Source organism: Phoca vitulina, unplaced genomic scaffold, assembly GCF_004348235.1.
Source record: "Phoca vitulina isolate PV1807 unplaced genomic scaffold, GSC_HSeal_1.0 scaffold7, whole genome shotgun sequence".
NCBI classification, from domain to species: domain Eukaryota; kingdom Metazoa; phylum Chordata; class Mammalia; order Carnivora; family Phocidae; genus Phoca; species Phoca vitulina.
The window spans coordinates 1,487,902-1,509,488 of NW_022589710.1; the positions used below are offsets into that span (position 1 = coordinate 1,487,902).

Genomic DNA, 21,587 nt, shown 5'->3' on the forward strand with positions numbered 1-21,587 from the left:
TCCTCTAGCAATATGGATCTACTAGTTCCCCTAGTTCCCCTGACTACTTTCATTAGCCTTCCTACTAATGTCAACACTGAGAAGACTTGGATGAGAGAGAGTCCTGATGGAACTCAAGTAGAGAAGAATGAGAATAGGGCCAGAGTGCAGACACCATGCCCTAAATCCGGGGTGGGAGGTACATGCTATTTCCATGGACATGGAACAAAGGCAGAGCTAAGACCTTTGCCCAGATCTTTTCTGCAGTGAGCCCAGAAGGCCAGCTTCAGCACGGCTCACTTGTTCAGAGGCTGTGCTAACTAAGGAAGAGAGATGCTTCCAGAAGAACTAGGAAAGGTTCTCCCTAAGACACATGAATTCACCTCCTCTTGATGAAGCAAGCAGCCCCAGAGGACTAAGAGTCATGGGAATGGCCAAGGGGACTGCATTCAGTAACATTCACTCTAGTTAAACACCAGAATATGCTAGACCCCAAGTTAGCAGAGTGGTTTAAAATATGTGAAGCACTCCAGGGGCACCTGGGTGGCTCAGTCGTTAAGCTCCTGCCTTTGGCTCAGGTCATGATCCTAGGGTCCTGGGATCGAGCCCCACATCGGGCTCCCTGCTCAGCGGGAAGCCTGCTTCTCCCTCTCCCACTCCCCCTGCTTGTGTTCCCTCTCTTGCTGTGTCTCTCTCTGTCAAATAAATAAATAAAATCTTTAAATAAATAAATAAATAAATAAATAAATAAATAAATACAATAAAATATGTGAAGCACTCCAATCAGCCAGAGCTTCAGCACAGAGAAGAGGACGTTTGTGACAGAGGAATAAAGCATTTAGCCCTATTGTCCTGTTCTTCTCCAAAGCTGGCTTGAGTGCAATGTGGTCTCTGGTCACACAGCTGAAAAAAAGAATCAGCAAGCATGCCCCGGTTGTGGTGGTACCAGGCATGGCCTCAGCACCCGTAACAATGCGACAATGGGTTACAGTACATTGGCAGAAATGCTCAGCCAGCAACCATCATCAGCACCAAGGACCAGGCATCCATCTATCCAGACAAATAAGGCCAAGGTTGACAAGGTGATGGACAGGTTCGAAAATCAGCTTAAACCCTCTGCTATCTGTGGGACCATTCTCAGGGTGAATGAGTCAGGTGACTTCATTCCCCAACTAGCCAAGGCCGACAGCTCTCAAAGAGCTTCTGACTGGAGAGGATCATAGATGTGGAATATTTGTCATAAATAGTGAAATACACACCCCCCCCAAAAAAAGAAAAGAAACTGCCCAGTCCATCACACTAATAAATATGCCAGGAAGAATGAGAGACACCCTACCCCAGACTACAGCCATCAGCAGCAGAGAAGAGGATGTGGGTGAACAGTACACAGAAGCAAAGCCCACACCAAGGAGAGGTAAACAGGTCCCAGGGCTTTACATTTATTGGTAAAGCTCTTTATCGATAGTCATTGTAATATTTTAGCACAGATGAGGAGCAGGAAGACCAGATGTATTGATAATTCAGGCAGCCACTAAAAGGCTTATAACTCAGCACCTGTCAGGGCCAAGTCTACACTGGGACTCAGGCTAGCTCAGGCCTCCTGTACCTACCCTCTCTGTGCAATGACAATGACCAGCAAGGATCTTCTGTCTGGTTGATCCAGAAGAGCAAGCCCAGGTCAACACACACACAGACAAACAGAATCAAACAGGGAGCTGAGGACTGTGATAATTAACCCTGGGCTGGCTCAGACATGACTCAGGGGAATCATAACCAGGCCCATGTGCAAAGCCTGGTGAGGAAAAAATTTGCTACCTTTAAGCTAGAACTCCATGCTTCTGCAGTTGACTACAGTTTCTCATGTTCTGTGGACTCACTACACCACAGCAGGGTTCTAGAAGATAAGGATTTCTGGAGACATCTCTGGGTGCAGGCAGAATGGATTGTCTTTTCTTGCTTTTAGCTCAGTCTGACCCCTGAGCCTGGCTTTTCTTCAAATCTGACGGGGAGACAGCTAAATCCAAACAACGTTAGCTTTCTCCATTAATTCAGTGAAACATTATGGAACACCAACTCTTCGGTGGCCATGTTAATCACGCAGTACCTTAGGCCTCAGTTGTTAATGTGCCATTGGTAAACTAGTGCCATTAACGTTTTGAAAAAATCAAGAAAGCTGGTAGACTGTGATGGGGGGAGAAGCCTCTGTGTGAATATAACGGAGACTGGCTCGGTGCTCGTCCATCCCATTTCCTCTCCTGCAAACGTAGAAGGGCCACCCTGTCAATTCTGTCAGAGCTAAGTAACAGCTTCTGCCCATGCCTGGCCCCTAAAATTTCCTGCAAGAACCTCGGCCCGTCCTCTCTCTCCTGTTTGTATGGTTGGAAGTAAAGGATTCTGAAATGATGAAGTTGCCAGAGGAAAACAGCCAGAGTCCCCAAGTTTGTATTGGAAGAAAAGCAACAGAGCCTGCACTGGCCTGTGACATGAGCAATAAATGTTTTTTGGGGTAAACCACTGAGATTTGGGAATTGTTTGTTACCCGGCATAGCTGAGCCTGCCCTATGACCATGGGCAAGTATGGAGCCGGGAGGGTCAGGCAGCCACTTTCCCCTGCCACTGGTAGTGATTTCAAGCATAAATAGACTCCTTGAAGCCCAGAAAAAGGAAGGAATTGGATTCCCTAGACAGGTCTTAGTCAGAGGGCAGGCGCCTCTCCATGGCCACTGCCACAGGCCTCCGTGGTTATCATCACTGGGATGGTCATGGCTTCTCCTTCAGGCAAAACCCCCCTGTTCACAGGGCTATGGCCTCCTTAATTGCCCCCACAGATAAATGGTGGCACTACCAACTGCAGGAGGAAGAACAGCTTTAGGGGAGAAGCAAATGCAGAGACTCAAATGCCATAATACTACAATGGACAGCTATCCACCCGAGCACCATAGGTAGGAGCTTATTTCCAGAGGTCATCTGGGATATGAATTATGTAGATTTCTTTATTCCACTTGTTTAGAACTTGCCATGATCCTCCCAGCTCCATTCTAAATATCCTGTGGCTTCATGCCCTGTAGGCATTGAAGCTATAAACAGATTCTCAGGTGCCCTTCCCTGTTCCTGGACACCTGCCTGGTTTTTTTCACTGCAGTGGTGTTGTTTACCAATAGCATCTATACTTTCTAAGTTTAAGGCAGTGTGGGATCATTTGGCCGTCACATAGTGGCCACTCAATACATTCCTGTTGAATTAATATGGACGACTCGGAGGGCATGGATTAGAGGCGCACCTTAGCATCCTCAAATCAAATTTGAAGAGAAGCCACTGGCCCTCCTGATCCCAAGGCAGAAAGAGAAGAACCCAGACCCACAGTAGGTCCTGGGGTACCATGGTCAACTGCAGAATCATGAAGCTCTGGCTTAGAAGGAAGAAAATGCTCTTCCTTCCCCCAACCCCCCATCGTCCCCTTGCATTTCCTGTGTCTGAACCAAAATGCTGGAGATGCAGAATCATTAATAATACCCTGGGGCCCCTGAAAAATTGGCACTTTCTGTGAAGACATGACTTTTCCAGGGAAAGAAAGAGAGACGGAACCTAAAGGCACTGACCAAACCCGGTAATTTTGTGGGGAACCAACCCTGCTGACCAGGAATGTAACAGGATTTAACACTGGAGCGATCCATCCCTTTGTGAATTATTCGTATAGCAATAAAAGGATATTAAACTGAATGAGGGCCTGGGTTCAGGCTCTACAGGCAAGTGGAGTCACATCAGCCCTCCCCTGATGTACCAAATGGAATATGATATATGGTTCCCAGATGTTACCAGGTATCCAAACAAACCCAAACCTATCTCTCTTTGCTCTCAGACATTGACATGGGACCAGAGCTCCTAAGAGGAAGGAACCTGAGTCCCTCTGACCACCAAAGTCACTACAGCATGCCTGAGACCAGCTGGCAGGACCACTAACGCACCCCCGAGAGAGAATCCGCAGAGAGGGAAACAGGAAGGAAGTCATGGTGGAAAGAGAGCTCAGCTGATGCTGAGAACCTACTCTTTCCCCGACAGCCCAAAATCAGGTTTATGCCCCACCCAAAGGGCTTAGAGTGGCTCTGAGTGGTAATATGGGAAGACTGTGTCGTGTTATATGGTACCCCTTTGACTGGGTATAACCCAGGGGATACACACACACACACACACACTTTTTGTAACTACATATAACCCAGTAAAAAGTGGCTCCTCTTACTGGGAAGGCTGAGGTGGTGGGGTAAGGGATTGAGGAGTTTCTGGGCAATGACACAAAAATGAATTCTTCACCAGGCTGCTTTTTCTGAAGTCCTACAATGTAATTCACAAATGATTTGAAGCTCAGAGGGGAGGAGCAAAATATTAACCTACTCTCCACTTCTTTTCCTGATTTCTAGATTTTTTTAAAGATTTTTTTTAATTTATTTACTTAATTTGAAAGAGCACACAGGTGAGCGGGGGGAGGGATAGAGGGAGAGGGAGAGAAAGAATCTTAAGCAGGCTCCATGCCCATCACAGAGCCTGACGTGGGGCTCAATCTCATGACCCTGAGATCATGACCTGAGCCAAAACCAAGAGTTGGATGCTTCACCGACTGAGTCACCCAGGCACCCACTGATTTCTGGATATTCTTAAGTAGCATGCAATCATTTTTAAAACAAAAATTGTAAAGAATAAAATTTAAATGGCTTACCACTTCCCAGACATTTGCTATTAAGTATAAATGAAAGCAGTACAATACATGGGTATGGTTAGGTAAGTCAAATATTATAGAAAGATATAAAAATTTTTTCTTAAACTTACCAATTTCATTCCCTAAGGGCAACCACTACTTTAAAAAAATGCTTGGGCGCCTGGGTGGCTCAGTTGGTTAAGCGACTGCCTTCGGCTCAGGTCATGATCCTGGAGTCCCGGGATCGAGTCCCACATCGGGCTCCCTGCTCAGCAGGGAGTCTGCTTCTCCCTCTGACCCTCCTCCCTCTCATGCTCTCTGTCTCTCATTCTCTCTCTCGCAAATAAATAAAATCTTAAAAAAAAAAAAAATGCTTATGTATCACTCAGAAAACTATTGTGTGTGCCTATATCAGCATGCATATTTATAACTTTTCATTTATATCAAAAGATTTATGTAGACTATTCTGCACATTGCTTTTTTTTTTCCTAACTGAACGTTACTTTTCGCACTCACTAATGTGTCTTGGAAATGAGCACATATAGATCTACTTCATTCTGTCAAAAGATGCATATGTTCCGGGGCGCCTGGGTGGCTCAGTCGTTAAGCGTCTGCCTTCGGCTCAGGTCATGATCCCAGGGTCCTGGGATCGAGCCCCGCATCGGGCTCCCTGCTCGGCGGGAGGCCTGCTTATCCCTCTCCCACTCCCCCTGCTTGTGTTCCCTCTCTCTCTCGCTGTCTCTCTCTCTCAAATAAATAAAATAAAATCTTAAAAAAAAAAAAAAAAGATGCATATGTTCCATGATAAGAGGAGATACATCATACTCTATTTAACTAACTCCATATTAATAAGTATTAGGTAGTTTCCAAGTAGGTTATTCTGTTTTGCAATATAAATAATTCCAACATAAACATTTTTATATATATATACATATATATATATAATATGGCTACATAAAATAAAATACATATAATAAAATATATATATTTACATATACCCATAAAACAAATTTCTACAACAAATAGAGAGGTTTGTATTGAAGAGATTTCCCATAGAGCCTTCTCAATGTGATCCTTCCTGCTCCCACTGTGTAACAGCAGTTCTATCTTGCTTAATGATCAGGGTCAGTTAGTCCTGTCAGGATGATGAAGAATCCTCTATTTCCCTGCTGTCCCTTGTCACAAGTAGCCCAAAGTATCCAGACGGCAGCCATAGTTTATAGTTCAATAGAATTCTTGCATTCTTCCAAATGAAAGAATTTCCTCCATGGGAATGTTGTAAATTCAAAGAGCCTAGGGATGTAGGAACGGGAAAGAGATTTTCCCGAAGTTGGTCACTGGGAGTGATGGCAAACAGGGCCACTCCTGCTTCTACCCCTTGTTTCCCAGGGGAAAATGAGGATTCATAATTCTGGAGTATCAGCTCTGATGGCCCATCTCATGTGCAGGGGCCCATTCTTTCCCATCAAGGGCCCTGTCCTTGACATAACAGACCTACCTCCGTTGGGAGGTGAACCTTCTTTGGAGCTCCTCTACTCTTGTGCTTAAGCCTTGAGCCTTATTCTCAGCTTTCTTTACCCTCTCACTTCAAGAGGTAAGAGTCTCTTTATATGCCTCCAAAGAGGTCCTCCAGCTCTGACACTTAGCTCTTAATAACTGAATGATTATCCTCAGTTTTTGTAACCTTTTCCAGAGCATCAACATGGTTATGATGTTCCCTGTAGGTCTCAAATGCACTGCAACAGCTGAGGCGTTCCCTCCCACCAGTACACCATCACGGTTCGCAACCAGCGGAGGACAATTGCTCCGCCATCTTCTATCAGTGCTCTGTCCACCACAAGCGACACCAGCTGGCTGGCCAGTCATCCAGCTCTAAAACCCTACCTCATTATCTGCTTTCTTAGAATGCTCCTTCCCTGCTTGGGTTTCCCAGGAAGTGGACTCTGAGCTGGAGACTAACTGCAAGAGGTTTATTAGGGAGTCCCTCTGGTACCAGCACCTGTCAAAGGGAAGAGTGGGAGGTAGAGTGGGCAGGGGATGGAGTCTAGCCACAATGCAGTCTTAATGGAATGCCTCAGGGAATCCTGCAGGGGGATCTGAAGATGGGATGGCCCTTCAGGGCTCCCCTGAGTTGGAGAGAGAGGTCTGGGCTCCGTACCGCTCATTCGTCAATCATGAGATGTGGGCTGCTGGAAAGGGGTCAAGACCTCGGCATGGTGTCTTTCTCAGCTAAAGAACTCCTGAAGGGTTTGATTGTTGAGGGTTTTCCACCAGCAGCACTCCCAGCAGCTGAGGTAATAAATTCTCTCATCCTGAAGGATAATACTAGCAGCAGATATCAGCAACCACCACGTAACTCAAGCTCTGGAAGTAGATGTACCTATTATATAAACCCTGAGGTACCCTTAATCAATAGAAAAGTGTACCTGGGGATTATGTGCTCTGTCCCCTGCTTATTCCCAAGAAAGGGAAATCCCGAGGGGCACAGTATCTGACATCAGAGAACCTGTGCCCTCAGAGGTGGCAGAACCTATTACAATAATTTTTTAATGGCTCAATCATATGGCTGTTGGTGGGAGGCCTCAGTTCCCCACCACACGGGCCTCTCGTCAGGTCTACTGGAGTGTCCTCACGACAAAACAGCTGGCTTTCCCCAGAGCAGGCAGTCCAAGAGAGTGACAAAGAGGAGAAAGACCTAATGCCACTCAGGTCCTAACCTCAGATATCACAAACCATCACTTCTGCCACATTCCATACTTTAAAGGCAAGTCACTAAGTACCTCCTCCACTTAAGGTGAGAGGAATTAGGCTCCACCTTTTGAAGGAAGTAGGATCAAATAAAGTGGACATATTTTCAAACCACCACACATACAGGATTTTCCCAAATCAACAGTGATAGAAACTTCTGAGGAAGGGAGTAGACCGGAAGAGTCGAGTAAAATAGGTTTTTGCTTTTCCGCTCTTTTTTTTTAAAATAATAAGTGTATATTCTTGTCATACTTTTGTAATTAAAAAATAGAAATATTACTGACTATTGAAAATGTAGCAATCAGTGAGACTGGGAAAGAAGCCAGATGCTCATCAAAGGGGCAGACTGTGACTTTCTGCCCATCTCTGTCAAGGTCTTTTCTGCCTGTCCCCACCCAACTAGACACAGGCAACAAGGAACACAATGATCGTTGCTAAGAGCCTCTCGGAGAAGTCATCATTTTCCTAGCACACAAACAAGGAGTCCGATGACTGCACTTTATTGAGAAGTGAAAGGTTGAGGAATAAGCATTAGAACCATTAGTCTGTTTCCTGCATCCCCATTCTTCATCCACAATTTCATTTTATGCGGAAATCATCCTATTAGCTTTGATGGCTTGATTACAGGCTCTGGCTCGGGCACAGACATTCCAGGGGAAGCATCCAAGAGGGCAGAGCTGGGAGGGGGTCTACACCCTTGTGGCTTTCCTCAATCCGGCCCTTGGGCCCACTCCCTTTCCTGTATCCCACATAGACGCCCATTCTCCAACCCCCAGAGCCTGCCCCAACATCTCTAGGCACTTAGGGGAACCCTGTGGGAGGATCTGTCGACGACGATGTGCAAGCAAAGAAATCACACAGCAGCTAGGTAGGGACTGTCCCCTGGGCCTGATGGCCTATTAAGAATTGTTTCTCTCCTGGGAGTCATGAGGTCTCCACCCTTCCTGGGCCTTTGCTGACCCCTTCAGGCAAGGGAAGGAACTTCAGCTGTGTCCGCTCCAACATAACACTCCCATTTGCCTGGACCCTGCATCTCCCTTACCTGACCCTTTGCATAGGAGAGACAGCTAGAGTCCCCAGGCTGCATGATGCATGGATGAATCCCAGCATGTCAGGGAAGCACGTAGGAACAAATAGGACTATCTCCCCTACCTATGAGAGAGTATTTTGTAAAGGTGGCCTATCCCCCTCATTTTATAGACCAAGAACCATCCTGTGGGCCCCAAAGACATTGCTAGAGGCACCCTTGTTTCAAGCACTAACTCCCTAGCCTAGACTCAAGTCTTGCATTTGTCTCCTTTTTGGAGGCCATCATACCCTGGAGAACTCCCAGTTTGGAGACATTTTTGACTGAGTAAGCCTGCTTCTACAAATTGGTCCTCCTGCGGGTATGGGCCAGAGCACAGACCTGAAGCAGCCACCCCAGAGGTGGTGAGCAGCAAGAGCATCTCTCTGATTCCATCTGCCACCTTGGGGGCTTCTTAAAAGGCAAAGTCTCTTTCTGACCTCATTCCCAGCACAACACACCCTATCCCCAGCCTCTCCCCTCCTCTGAGAAAGCTCCACAAGGCCAGGTTGAGGGTCAGCAAAGCCCAAGGGTCCATCCTCCTCTAGGAATGAGAGTCCCATCTCAGCAGCTTCTCTAGAAGCATCTCTACATATGGGCCCTGGTGTTTGTTTTCCACGGAGCAATCAGGTGGTGAAGATTTTCCCAGCACCTCACCAGTCAGACTGACCAAGGCAGTGTTTTAAAGGGGGATATGGGGCGCCTGGGTGGCTCAGTTGGTTAAGCGACTGCCTTCGGCTCAGGTCATGATCCTGGAGTCCCAGGATCGAGTCCCGCATCGGGCTCCCTGCTCGGCAGGGAGTCTGCTTCTCCCTCTGACCCTCCTCCCTCTCATGCTCTCTGTCTCTCATTCTCTCTCTCAAATAAATAAATAAAATCTTAAAAAAAAAAAATAAAATAAAGGGGGATATGATTAGAGATGAGTTAACAAAGGGCAGATAGAGGCCTGTAAAAATAGGAAATAGCTTTGGACAGGATGGTAATATTTGTCTAAATGGCCATCCTTCCCCTAGCCATCTGAGCCCTCTCTGCAAGAAAAAGCATGGCCCATGTGAGAATGGGTTTAAAATGTTTAAGTCACTATACTGGGGATGCCTTGTAATGGTGCACCGGAATAACATGGTGACTCCTGCACAGGGAGCTTTCCAGGTAGTATCCAACCTGGAAGTTGTCCTCTTCTCTTCAAGAGCCAGGGCTATTTATAAATACTTCAGTGCAAAACAGAGAAGGATAAGGCATTCCCAGACACTAAGCAACATGCATTTTTTGGAGAGAGAGAGAGTGCATGCATGAGTGGGGGGTGGGGAGGGGCAGAGGGAGAGAGAGAGAGAGGATCTTAAGCAGGCTCGATCCCATGACCCTGAGATCATGACCTGAGCCGAAATCAAGAGTCTGATGCTTAACCCACTGAGCCACCCAGGCACCCCTTAACATGCTTTTTGCAGAGCAAAAAATATTCCATCTGAGGCAGGCTTAGTAATGGCCCCTGAAGATAGGAATGTCCTAATCCCCAGAACCTATAAATGTTTCCTTATATGGCAAAGAGCACATTGCAGATGTGGTTAAGGATCTTGAGATGGGGAAGGGGTGTCTGGGTGGCTCAGTCATTAAGCGTCTGCCTTTGGCTCAGGTCATGATCCCAGGGTCCTGTGATGGAGCCCTGCATTGGGCTCCCTGCTCAGCAGGAGGCCTGCTTCTCCTTCTCCCACTCCCCCTGCTTCTGTTCCCTCTCTCGCTGTCTCTCTCTGTCAAATAAATAAATGAAATCTTTTTTAAAAATTATTTTTAAAAAAAAGCATCTTGAGATGGGGAGGTCATCCTGGGTCATCAGGGTGGGCCCTAAATGGGATCACAAGTGTACTTATAAGAGAGAGGCAGAGGGAACTCTTACTACAGAGAAGGAGAAGGCGATGTGATGATGGCAGCGGAGATTGGATGCCCTTTGAAGGTGAGGGAAGGAACCACAGGCCAAGAGACACAGGTGGCTACTAGAAGCTAAAAAACACAAGGAAAATGGACTCTCCTCTGAAAGCCTCCAAAAGGAACCAGCCCCACCAACACCTTGACTTTAGCCCAGTGAGACTGATTTTGGACTTCTGGCCACCAGAACTATAAGAGAATAAATGTATATTATTTTAAACCACTACGTTTATGGCAATTTGGTAATAATATACCATCTTTAAGCCCATCGTTTTGTGTTTTTTTTAACAGCTTTATTGAGGAATAAGTGCACATAAAGTGCACAATTTGGTAAGTTTTGACATGCATACACTTATGAAACCATCATAACAATCAAGATAGTGAGCATATTCATGACCTCCAAAAGTTAGCTCATGCACCTCTGCAATCCCTCATTCCTGCCCTCCCTGGGGCCCCCACCCCCTCCAGGCAACCACCAGTTTTTTTTCTCACTACAGATTAGTTCATTTTATATAGGTGAAGTCCTACAGTATGCACCTTTTTTGTCTGGCTTCTTTCAACTCTACCTCATTATTTCAAGATTCATCCATGTTGTGTGCATATCAATAGTTCATTCCCTTTGGCTGTTAAATAGTATTCCATTGCATAGTTATACTACACTTTGTTTATACACTCACCTGTTGGTGGACATTTGAGTTATTTCCATTTTGGGCTATTATAAATAAAAATGCTATGAACACTTATGTAAAAATCTTTATATGCTTTCAATTTGGGGGGGAGGCGTAAATACCTATTAGTGGAATGGCTAGATCATATTATAGATGTGTGTTTTACTTTTCAGAAAACTGCCAGACTGTTTTCTAAAGTGGTTATACCATTTTACATTCCCAGCAGTAACAGCTTGCTTTTATAGTTTTCAAACTCTTTAAGATTTTCATTAAGTGAAACTCAACTCCACCTCCTAAGTAAGGTAAATAAATGCAGTATTACTGTAATGAAAAGTATGAAACTAAGTGATAGAGAGAAAAAAAAGGAAATGAAGATCAGAGAGGGGAGATAGGGATTGAAAGGAAAAATGGTAGTCAGAGGGAGGGAATGGGAGGAGAGGAAAGGGACAGGGTGAATGAGAGAGGACAAAAAGAGAGAGGAACACAAAGAGTGGGATCAGACCCAGCTATTAACACATGGCTCATGCAAACCAGGCTGGTGGAGACTTTAATAAAGGCACTGTTCAGAGAGCCACAGGCAGGGTTTATGAAACAACAATGGATACTTCATACCCTGGTTACCCCCTCTAGGTCAGAAGGGTGTCAGGAAAGGGAGATTCTGGGCACCCACAGAGCATAGCTGCAGGGAAAGGGCCACTCATCGGAAGTGGGACACAGCATTCCCTCTTGAATTGGAAGGAAGCAAGCTTCTGGAATACACACCTCCACCTCCTCCGGACCCACCATCTCCGTCTCCTGCTGATGGCTTCCATTAACCAAACCCAGCTATAGCCAGAAGGCATCAGAGTATGTTGATGACATCCATAGGGGCCAGCCTCCCTGGTTGGGAGTGGATGGGTGGAAAGTGCGTCTGTAGGAGCGAAAAGAAGATCTCAAGTATAGGAGCCAACAGAGGAAAGGGACAAGGAGCTAAGCTGCTTTTCCATCTGCCTCTATTAATGATGCACACAGATTGAGAAAACAATCTACAACTATTTAGAAATATGCTGAGGGGAGGCAGGGCCTTGTGATGTGTGGGGCTGTGCACTAGAATTTTGATTACAATTGGTTCACTCCATTTTGAAGATCTATTTTGAAGTAGTTAATAACTTGGGTTTTAAACACAAAACAAACAAAATGATTAATTCTAAAACTGCTGCATTTGCCGATCTTCTCCTGATTGGATCCTCGTTAAAAAGGGAAAAACTCTTCTAAATCATGAAACACGGTACTTGTGGATTTGTGTGAATATGAGCAAAGGAGGCAGGTATTTCCAGCATGAAGGCCTGAGCCTGAAGACCCCGGACAAGCTGGATGAGAAAGACACAAAAGCCTTTAAACCTTAGAGGAGATGCAGAAGGTTTAGTAGGACAGGTCCTCCTGGCAGATGGTTATTCTTCCTCTTCATCAGATGACCTGCCTATTTCTGAGTTAATCATCTGCATTCTATTCATTTCAACATGAGGACTGCTGGCAAAAGAACAAGATAATCGAGGGAAGAACTCAAGGGTCCATCAGATCGACCGGAAGAGCTGGAAACTTTCTGTGCATCCTTGCTTTTTAATCTCATAAAACCTTAAACTACATCTCCCTTAAATTATATCCATATCTCATCTTTTATGGAACCTTTTGGGTGTCCACAAACAAGTAATTTATAATAAGATGTTTTTAGAACACTTTATCTCAGGTGGGAAAACCGAAGTCTTCTTTCTCATTGATTTTTAAAGCTGAAGGTATGAACATATCAGCACCTGGTATGGATGAATTCACCTTCCACTTTTTACAAAGTAGACACTGAAGAGAAATCTCTGGATGATTGGTAGCAGTTTTGTCATCTGGATATGCAGTCAAGTTCCCTTAATTGGCACTTTTGGGTGATCTGGATTCTTAGCTGTCTTTGCTCAGAACCTCTGAAGGGGAACGTTAAGAAAAATCGAGCTTATTGCTATTAATTGCTTCTTCTGGTTCCTGTAGTCCCAGACTCTAATGAGGTGACACTAACAGGACAAGTAGTTTGCTATGGTTCCACACATTTTGAGAGGTGTAAAGATTGTCAACAAAATTTTTCCATTCTTTTACTCACAAATGTGAGACCGTTCAGGGTTAGAGTGGAAAGAACAGTTAAATATGAGGTCAGAATTTGGTATTCTAATTTCAATTATCTTACTAACTAGCTATATGTGCTCAGGTAGAATTCACCTAATTCTTCTGCACCTGTTTCTTATAGCTTCCCAACAGAATGATTATACTTGGCAAGACTAATCCACCTGACAGTGGGCATAAGATCATTCAACCAAAACAGCCCCAGGGCAGCTCCAGTCCAGGACAGATTTAATGGTATGAACAAGAATTCTCACAAAATGCAGGTAAAGAACAGCCTTGGACAGCACAGCCGTGAACAGAAAAGGATAGAATAGAGCACAAATATATGTTAAGAAAGAAAAAAAGAAGAAGAAGAATGTAGCAGGAGGGGAAGAATGAAGGGGGGGAAATCGGAGGGGGAGAAGAACCATGAGAGACGATGGACTCTGAAAAACAAACTGAGGGTTCTAGAGGGGAGGGGGTTGGGAGGATGGGTTAGCCTGGTGATGGGTATTGAGGAGGGCACGTTCTGCATGGAGCACTGGGTGTTATGCACGAACAATGAATCATGGAACACTATATCTAAAACTAATGATGTAATGTATGGGGATTAACATAACAATAAAAAAAATTTAAAAAAAAAAAAAAAAGAATAGAGCACAGAAGGGTCAACACGGAACAACTTCACAGGCAGAATCCCCACCCCAACACAGAGCCAGAAGCCGTCCCCACGCCAGCAAATTAGCAGCACGCACCTTGGAGAACACCTTAGAGTCTCCTCAGGAGCAAAACTGGCAAGGCAAACTTTGAGAAAATGCATTAACAAAGGCCCTATATTCGTCTGCTAAGGCTCCCATAACAAAATCTCACCGACTGGGTGCTTAAACAACAGACATTTATTTCTCACAGTTCTAGAGGCTGGAAGTCCAAGACGAGGGTATCAGCAGGTCTGGTTTCTCCTGACACCTCTCTCCTTGGCTTGCAGACAGCCATCTTCTTGCTGTGTCCTCATATGGACTTTTCTCTGTGTGCTGGCTCCAGTGTGGAAAACATATCAGAACCCTCTCTATATCATTTAAAGTTCATTATATAGAAACATGCCCACGTGACCTGTATTCTCATGCTATAACAGAGTTTGTCTGGTCTTTGTCCCAGGTTCCTGACACAGAGCTTCTAAAATCCTGGGAATTTCCCAAGTGATAGAAGCGTACTTGCTATTCATGAGCCTCTGGATCACACCTGAGTTTATGCTAATAAGATGATGGGTTGGGGGTGGGGGTTCCTGGATAGCTTCAGGATGGGGGCTGGTCACTACAAAGACTAACAACCTCCTTAGAAGGTTGGGACTGAGCAACAGCCCCACCTCAAGGGTGAGGAGGAGAGTTGGAGAGCACATTCAATCACTTGGTCAATGATTTAATCAATCGCACCTACATAATAAAACCCCGGTAAAAACTGGACACAGAAGCTCAGAAGGGTTTCTTGGTTGGTGAGCACATTGATGGGCCAGGAGGGTGACAGCTCCTGATTCTCCCAGAGAGTGTATTCAGGACCCTTCTAGACCTTGCACCATGTATCTCTTCATCTAGTTGCTCCTGTTTTGTATCCTTTATAATAAATGTATAGTCCTTAACTATAGTGCTTTTAGCAAATTATCAAACCTGAGAGGGCTGTAGGCACCTCCCAAATTTGTAACCCATTGGTCAATAGGGCAGGTGACCTGGGAACCCCCAAACTGTGCCTGACATCTGAAGTAGGAGCAGTGTTGTGGAGGACTGAGCCCTCCACTCGTGGAGTCAGCACGAATTCTGGGTGGTTATTGCCAGAAGTGGATTACAGTACATAGGTGGTGTCAGACCAGTGGGGGGATGAAACAGAATCCAGGCCATATTTTGTTTTCGCCACTCTTAATTTCAAATCAAAGAATGTCTTGTCAAAGGGAGTAAAAAATCTTGTCTCAAAACTAAGATGTGGGCAAACACCACTGGCTTTGGGCAGCTCAAAATTCAGATCTTGTTACCTGATGGCCAGGTAGGCTCCAGGTAGCCCCCAGAGACTTAGTGTCAAGCATGCTTTCTCCATTGGCCTTCACACCACTTGGGGTGAAGTCTTGGTATTCCCCTTCCTGGCCACACTGCCACCACTAGTCATCTGCGTCTGGGAAGTGTTGCCCACACAGCCCCCACCCCGGGCCTCAAGCTCTGCACATCTGCACATCGAACAATGTCCTGCCATGAACTTCCTTCTCAAGAACCAGTGTGCGCTTGATGTTTTGGTGACCTCTGCCTCTCATACTTCTTAAAAACTAGCCGCTGACATAAGCAGCATTCCCCAAAGCCAAAACCCCTCCTTTCACATCTTTTGTGGATGAGGACACTCCTTAGCTTCCCTACAGCTTCCCACTAATTCCCCACAAATTAGTAAACCCTGAGCTGTGCTTGAGATCAATTCATCTAAGAAATTTTGTTGAACGTCTTTTAGGAATGACTACAGTCAAACTTCAAGTCAGTAGTGGGCAGGGGGGTGGAAAACTCCTCTTCCAGAATGCTGTCTTAATCAGGCCCATTTCAGTCCAGATAGATCACAGTTGATATATTCAATATGCCCAAGCAAGGCACGTGAATTAGAAAGATGGGGTATTCATGGTGAATATATCATTTAACAAATTCTGCCATTAACGGTCTTCAGGCCTTTCTAATCATTTGTATTACAAATTTGGTTATCAAATTTTTTTAGGACCAGAAGTAAAATCCCATTACAAATGACTCTTCATAATGGTTCTCTTCCAAGCCGTCCACGGTGGCAATGCTTCGGATCCCACCGGTAGTCTATGTAATAGTAATTGTCCAGGGGGAAAATCCCTGATTGTTTATTCTCTTTATCATGGATACAGCTGGAAGAACTCAACCAGCCATGCACAGAGCAATTCCATTTTTTCCCCGTCGCTTTGCAGCAAATGCCTTTTTACCACTTTCCTCTCTCCCTGACCACCCTAGGCATTCTAACCATTCCTTCCAGAAAAACACGTAAAAACACAGGGGTATTATAATGTTTGGAAGTTGGAGAAAGAAAAGGAATGGGTTGGCTAGCATTTTTCTCCTTGTTCTCCTGGGTGCAGAGCTCCTGATCGTGCACTTGAGAGTTGGAGGCTTTGTTCTGAGTCATCCCCAGGTCTATACCCCCGGCACGCTGTCTTCTGCCTGAGCCAGTTTGGCAAGAGCCACATAAAACCACAGACCCTGCCCCTCGATTCCTGAGCTCCCTCCTTTATCTTGTGCGACCAAGACGAAGCTTAACTACAGGTTCCCATTTTGGGTCGACATTATCAAGATTTCTAGAGGTCACTAGAAATCCGTCATTGCCAATTGTGTTCCTGAATCTACAAGAAAAGAATAATATTCTCTATTGCAGAGTGGATGGTAGGAAATATATGGCATACATAATTTACACACACACGCACGCACACATTGTTTACATATATTGCCTCTGTTTTGTTTCTATGATTTGGGATTATGCATCTTCTCACATAACTTTCCACTTTTTTCAAAATATTTTCCCTTAACATAATATTCAGAGATATTTTCAGGTAGCAGTGACTGGAAAAGAAAGAAGTCAAAGTGCTTTAATAAGCACTTATAGTTTTCATCAAAAATGAATGTTTTTATATACACCTGGTCCTTCTAAGTATATAAATATAGTCATATTAAACCTGAAAATGTCACTGATGAGATTTTGTTATCCCCCAGTTGGACCAACTCAAAAGCCAACTAAGATTGTTAAGTGTTATTTTTCATTCTCAAAGAAAAGAGAATTTTTTTTTAAAGATAAAAACTTCCTGGTCACAGCGAGAACCCCAAGGACTATTCTATCTGTCTCTTTGGGTGTATTTTACCTCAAACACACACATACAAAAATCTACTTCAAACAAACCACTACCATTAACTCAAACGTGATCAATAAAGTCAGCAGAAGAGGGCCTCTGTCCATACCATTAGACAGAAAATACACCACCATTATTTGGGAGGCCTGGGGAGAAGCAGATCTAAACCTTTTTTCCCCTTGGAAATAATAAGAAAAGTAAATACCAGTCTTTCAGATTCTGCGAATGAGGCCATATGGGCTGGAATTTATTATGCAAGGTCTTTATAAAACCCTCATGCTACTTTAAATTTAACATTAGGGTTTTGTTAAATCCGGCGGTAGAAATAACCAAGACTCAGATGAAACAGTAAATTTTGCTCTGCAAACTACAGTGGACTTCAGTGCTGCCGGCCCCCCGACAGATTGTCTTCTCATCTACAGAAAGCAGGATCAGGAATAAGACAGCACAGCAGTTCCGTAAAGGGCTCAGGACGGACACCAACCAGCATCACTTGGTGCAGGTGGAATGGGGAGCCAGCTGCCTGCCCTCCCAGCCTCCCAAGGAGAAGTGTGCTAGGGCCAAATCAATGGCGTGTGCTATGGAGATGTCCAGCACCGTGCTCCCCACCCCCAGCCCCGGCGCCTTGTACTCTGCTGTTTTATGAGATGTGTATAAAAGTGGCCCCATGGCGGGGAATAAATATTTTAGATATGCACACCATGCAGTTCTAATCTTAGGTGCCTACAGTTTCGGGGGATTCTCCAACATGCCTCAGCTTCCTCAGAGAACTTGATAGCCCTCCATCCCGTGGGACATTGGATCTGAGAGCTGGCTCATTGCCACACGACTTAGAGAGAGGCCCAGAGTCAGAGTCCCACACCAGACAGTCCTGCTGGTCTCCACCACAGATAGCAGTATATAATTGTACATGCATACGTGTGCAACGTATACGGTTGTCTGGGGTTCTTGTAACTGATAGATTTTATATTTTAGAGTAGTTTTAGGTTCCAGGTGATAATGACGTGTCAATGTAGATTCATGAGTTGTAACAAATGTGCTACTCTGGTGGCAGATGTTGACGATGAGGGAGGTTGGGGAGTGGGGGTGGGCGGTATAAGGGAAATCTCTGTACCTTTCATTCAGTTGTGTATTTGTAATGTTCCAGTTGAAACACAGTTGCTTAGAGTTGGCCCTTTCCAGAGATGTCCCATCATCCATATGACCTAAAATAATACGGGTGATAATTGTAACTTTTTTTTTAAGATTTTATTTATTTATTTGAGAGAGAGCGAGAGAGCACAAGCAGGGGGGGCGGCAGAGGGAGAGGGGGAAGCAGGCTCCCCGCTGAGCATGGAGCCCAACTCGGGACTTGATCCCAGGACCCCGAGATCATGACCTGAACCAAAGGCAGACCGTCAACCAACTGAGCCACCCAGGCACCCCTGTAACGTGGTTTTTTTTTAATGGTACCTTGAAACTGCAACTCTTGGTTCCCTCAAAGCCTCGGAAGAGTTGATCAACAGTGTTAACAATGACAGCCTTGCTTTCAGGCAACATTACTGAGAGAAGAAAAAATCATTATGTCCACTGAGCACTTCATACTGTGTTGTCCTAGACATTAGCAAGTCGGTTCTTCCTCCTCTTTTCTTTCTAGCTTTTAGTAGCTTTGCCATCACCCTAGCCAGAAATCCTAAAGTCATCTTTGCTTTATCTTCATCCATCCGGGCTCCCACCACAGCCAGTCACCAAACGGTCTGATTCTACAGGTCTCAAATGTCATCACCTCCTCCCGAGCCCTACTGCTCCCTTTGCTCACACCCTCAGCACTCCCCGCCTGGCCTCCTTTGTGGTCTCCCTCATGCACACCTCTTCTCCAGAACCACCAGCACTGTCTTTCATGCATGTACCAAATGTTGATGTCTTACCAGGAATGAAATTGTATGTCTCTTACTAAAGACACAGGGGTGGATAAGACATCTCCCCAGCTCTCAAGGACCTCACATCTAAAATGCAAATTCCTGGGGTGCCTGGGTGGCTCAGTCGGTTGGGCGTCTGCCTTCAGCTCAGGTCATGATCCCAGGGTCCTGGGATCGAGCCCCACATCGGGCTCCCTGCTCAGCAGAGTCTGCTTCTCCCCCTCCTACTCCCCCTGCTTGTGTTCCCTCTCTCGCTGTGTCTCTCTCTGTCAAATAAGTAAATAAAATCTTTAAAAAATAACAATAAAATGCAAATTTCCTTTTGTCACTCACTTGCTTGAAATTCCCATTGCCTGTAGGATGAAACCAAAACCTATCAACACAGCACACTTTGTCACCGTTCATACTCATGGGATCTGGTCCCCATCAGACTGCTGGGCCTTGTCTCCCACCCTTCTGCCACCCGCACCCAGGCTGCAGCCCCCTCAGCTCCCTGCAGCCCGTTCCCCACTCCAAGATTCATGCAAACCACATTCTCTATCTGGAAGCTCTAGGAAACTCCTGGACTTCTCTTCAAAACAAATGAAATCTCCTCTGCTTCCCTCCCCTGACACAATAGATTGATTCCTCCTTCCTCTTCATATAGGCCTGTATAATTTCCACGCATATCTGTCTCCCAGGGGGCTGCCAACCCTGGAGGATGGGGTAAGCAAGCAGGCAATTTCATTCATTCATTTACCATTTGTCCATTATGCCTGCTCTCTGCTCTCCTCTTCTTTGCGTCCACTTTCTCCTCAGCGGGGACAGTGGTGCCGGGGGCAGGACCTCCCGCTGAGACGGTGCCATGGCTGTCACCTCGCTGCCATGCAGGATGACGGCCGAGGAGACGCCGCTGAGCTCCCAGAAGAAGGCCCAGGTGCGGCGTGCTGGGCAGCGCTGCCGGGCCCAGAGCTAGCCACGGGATGAAGCAGCGCCCTCACCCAACAGGGCCTTCGCTCCCTCAGGAGGACGGAGCTCCTTGGGGGCCGCTGAAGACAGGGGAGGCAGAGCTGGAATTTCAACCTGGTTCCGAAGTTGGTGTTTTTAATGATTTTGGCGAACAATGAGAAACAACTCCCAAGGGGACCGGTTACTCCCACCCTCCAATGGGAAGTTCTATCCTCCCTGTGGGGCAGGCTATGGGGAAAGGCAAGGGTTCCTTGGGGAGCATGTGACCATGACTCAAATGTTTGATGGGGTCAGAGTAGTCAGAGGCATCCCTTTCCACAAAAGCACCATACCTGTCCCTCACCTGAGCAGCACCTAGCCAGTGTAGACACCTGCCACTCCTCAGGGCTCTGTGGTTCCTCAGCTCTTGTTCAAACAACTTAATATTTTTATTCAGGCTTCAGTCCTTCTCAAGTGGCCTGAGAGTCTTTCTGCCTCCTTCAAGTCACCTGTCGCTTCTCTGCTTTGATCTGTCTTCTGCTGATTTTCTAGCTCAGATTTTCTGGATCAGAGAGCACTTAGCTCCCCGTTTCCAAATGCGTGCAGGTGGCCTCACTGTTGCCTCCCCATTCTGCCTCCAGCTAATATTAACCCATACTTGAAGATGACAAAACAGGGATCACAGTCACAGAGCTGGTCTCCAAAGCAGGACTTGAACCCACATGGGGCTCTGTGCTCAGCGAGGAGTCTGCTGGAGATTCTCCCTTTCCCTCTTCCTCTGCCCCTCCCCCTGTTCACACGTACAATCTCTCTCTCTCTCTCTCTCTCCCCCTCTCAAAAATAAATAAATCTTTTTAAAAAAAAACAATCTGCTGCTACCCTAGTGACAGTGGCCCTGGATCCTTGGGCCCAGCCTGGAGCGTCTGCGTCCTCCCGCTTCACCTTGGCCACAGCAACCCGCCCCGGGACCTTCCCCTTGTTCCAAGCCTCCGCGGTGTCCCCACTTCACATGCCAGAGGCTCTGGCCCCCCCCAAGCCCTACCCCGGTGGCTTCCATCCACGCTAACCTCCCGTGCCACGCGGCCCACACCGCCCTCTGCTGGCCGACGGCGGCCCTTGCACTGGCCCTTCTGGGGCTTTATCACCATCTCTACTCACCTTCACCTTTCACACTGCAGCTCTCTGCTCCTTGGCCCTCAACTCCAAGATCTGACCGGATCTCCACCGTTTCAGCTGGACTCCCAGGAAGACCCACTCCCACCCGGTGCCCTCTGTCTAGCCTCAGCATGGCTTCCACTCCCCACCCTTCCAATGATTTGGCACACTGACGAAATGCTCTGGCTTTTCCAAGGCCACACTGATTTCAACTATTCTGTCCCATCATCAGACCATTTGGCCCAATTTTTGGATCAGAAATAGAGTCAATGGAGATTTATTGCACCTGGATGTCATTTTCGTAATTGGTGCCACACGCACAGGATACAAAATTCAAAAGGCATCAAAGAAGATAGAGTGCAAATGAAGTCTCTTCTCAGCCCTGGCCCCAGGCCCACAGGCCCCCAGCTCCCCGACTGAGACACTGTGACTGTGAGCAATTTCTCATCCTTCCAAAGAGCCCACAGATCTCTGACCTGGATGGGACTGGCCATATTTCAGCAACAGCACTGGCAATTTCTTAATCATTTATAAA

At 46.1% G+C, this 21,587-nt stretch overlaps 2 long non-coding RNA genes across 3 annotated transcripts in view; both read right to left on the minus strand.

The window, feature by feature from the left end:
* Positions 1–21,587, minus strand: part of LOC116632830 — a 140,406-nt gene that overhangs the window by 69,526 nt on the left and 49,293 nt on the right. The window lies entirely within an intron of this gene.
* On the minus strand, positions 17,387–20,390 carry LOC116632831. The gene is made up of 4 exons (XR_004299507.1): positions 19,710–20,390; positions 18,525–18,613; positions 18,187–18,277; positions 17,387–17,488 (listed from the first exon to the last, which is right to left on the minus strand). It is a non-coding gene; the product is annotated as an uncharacterized LOC116632831 (long non-coding RNA).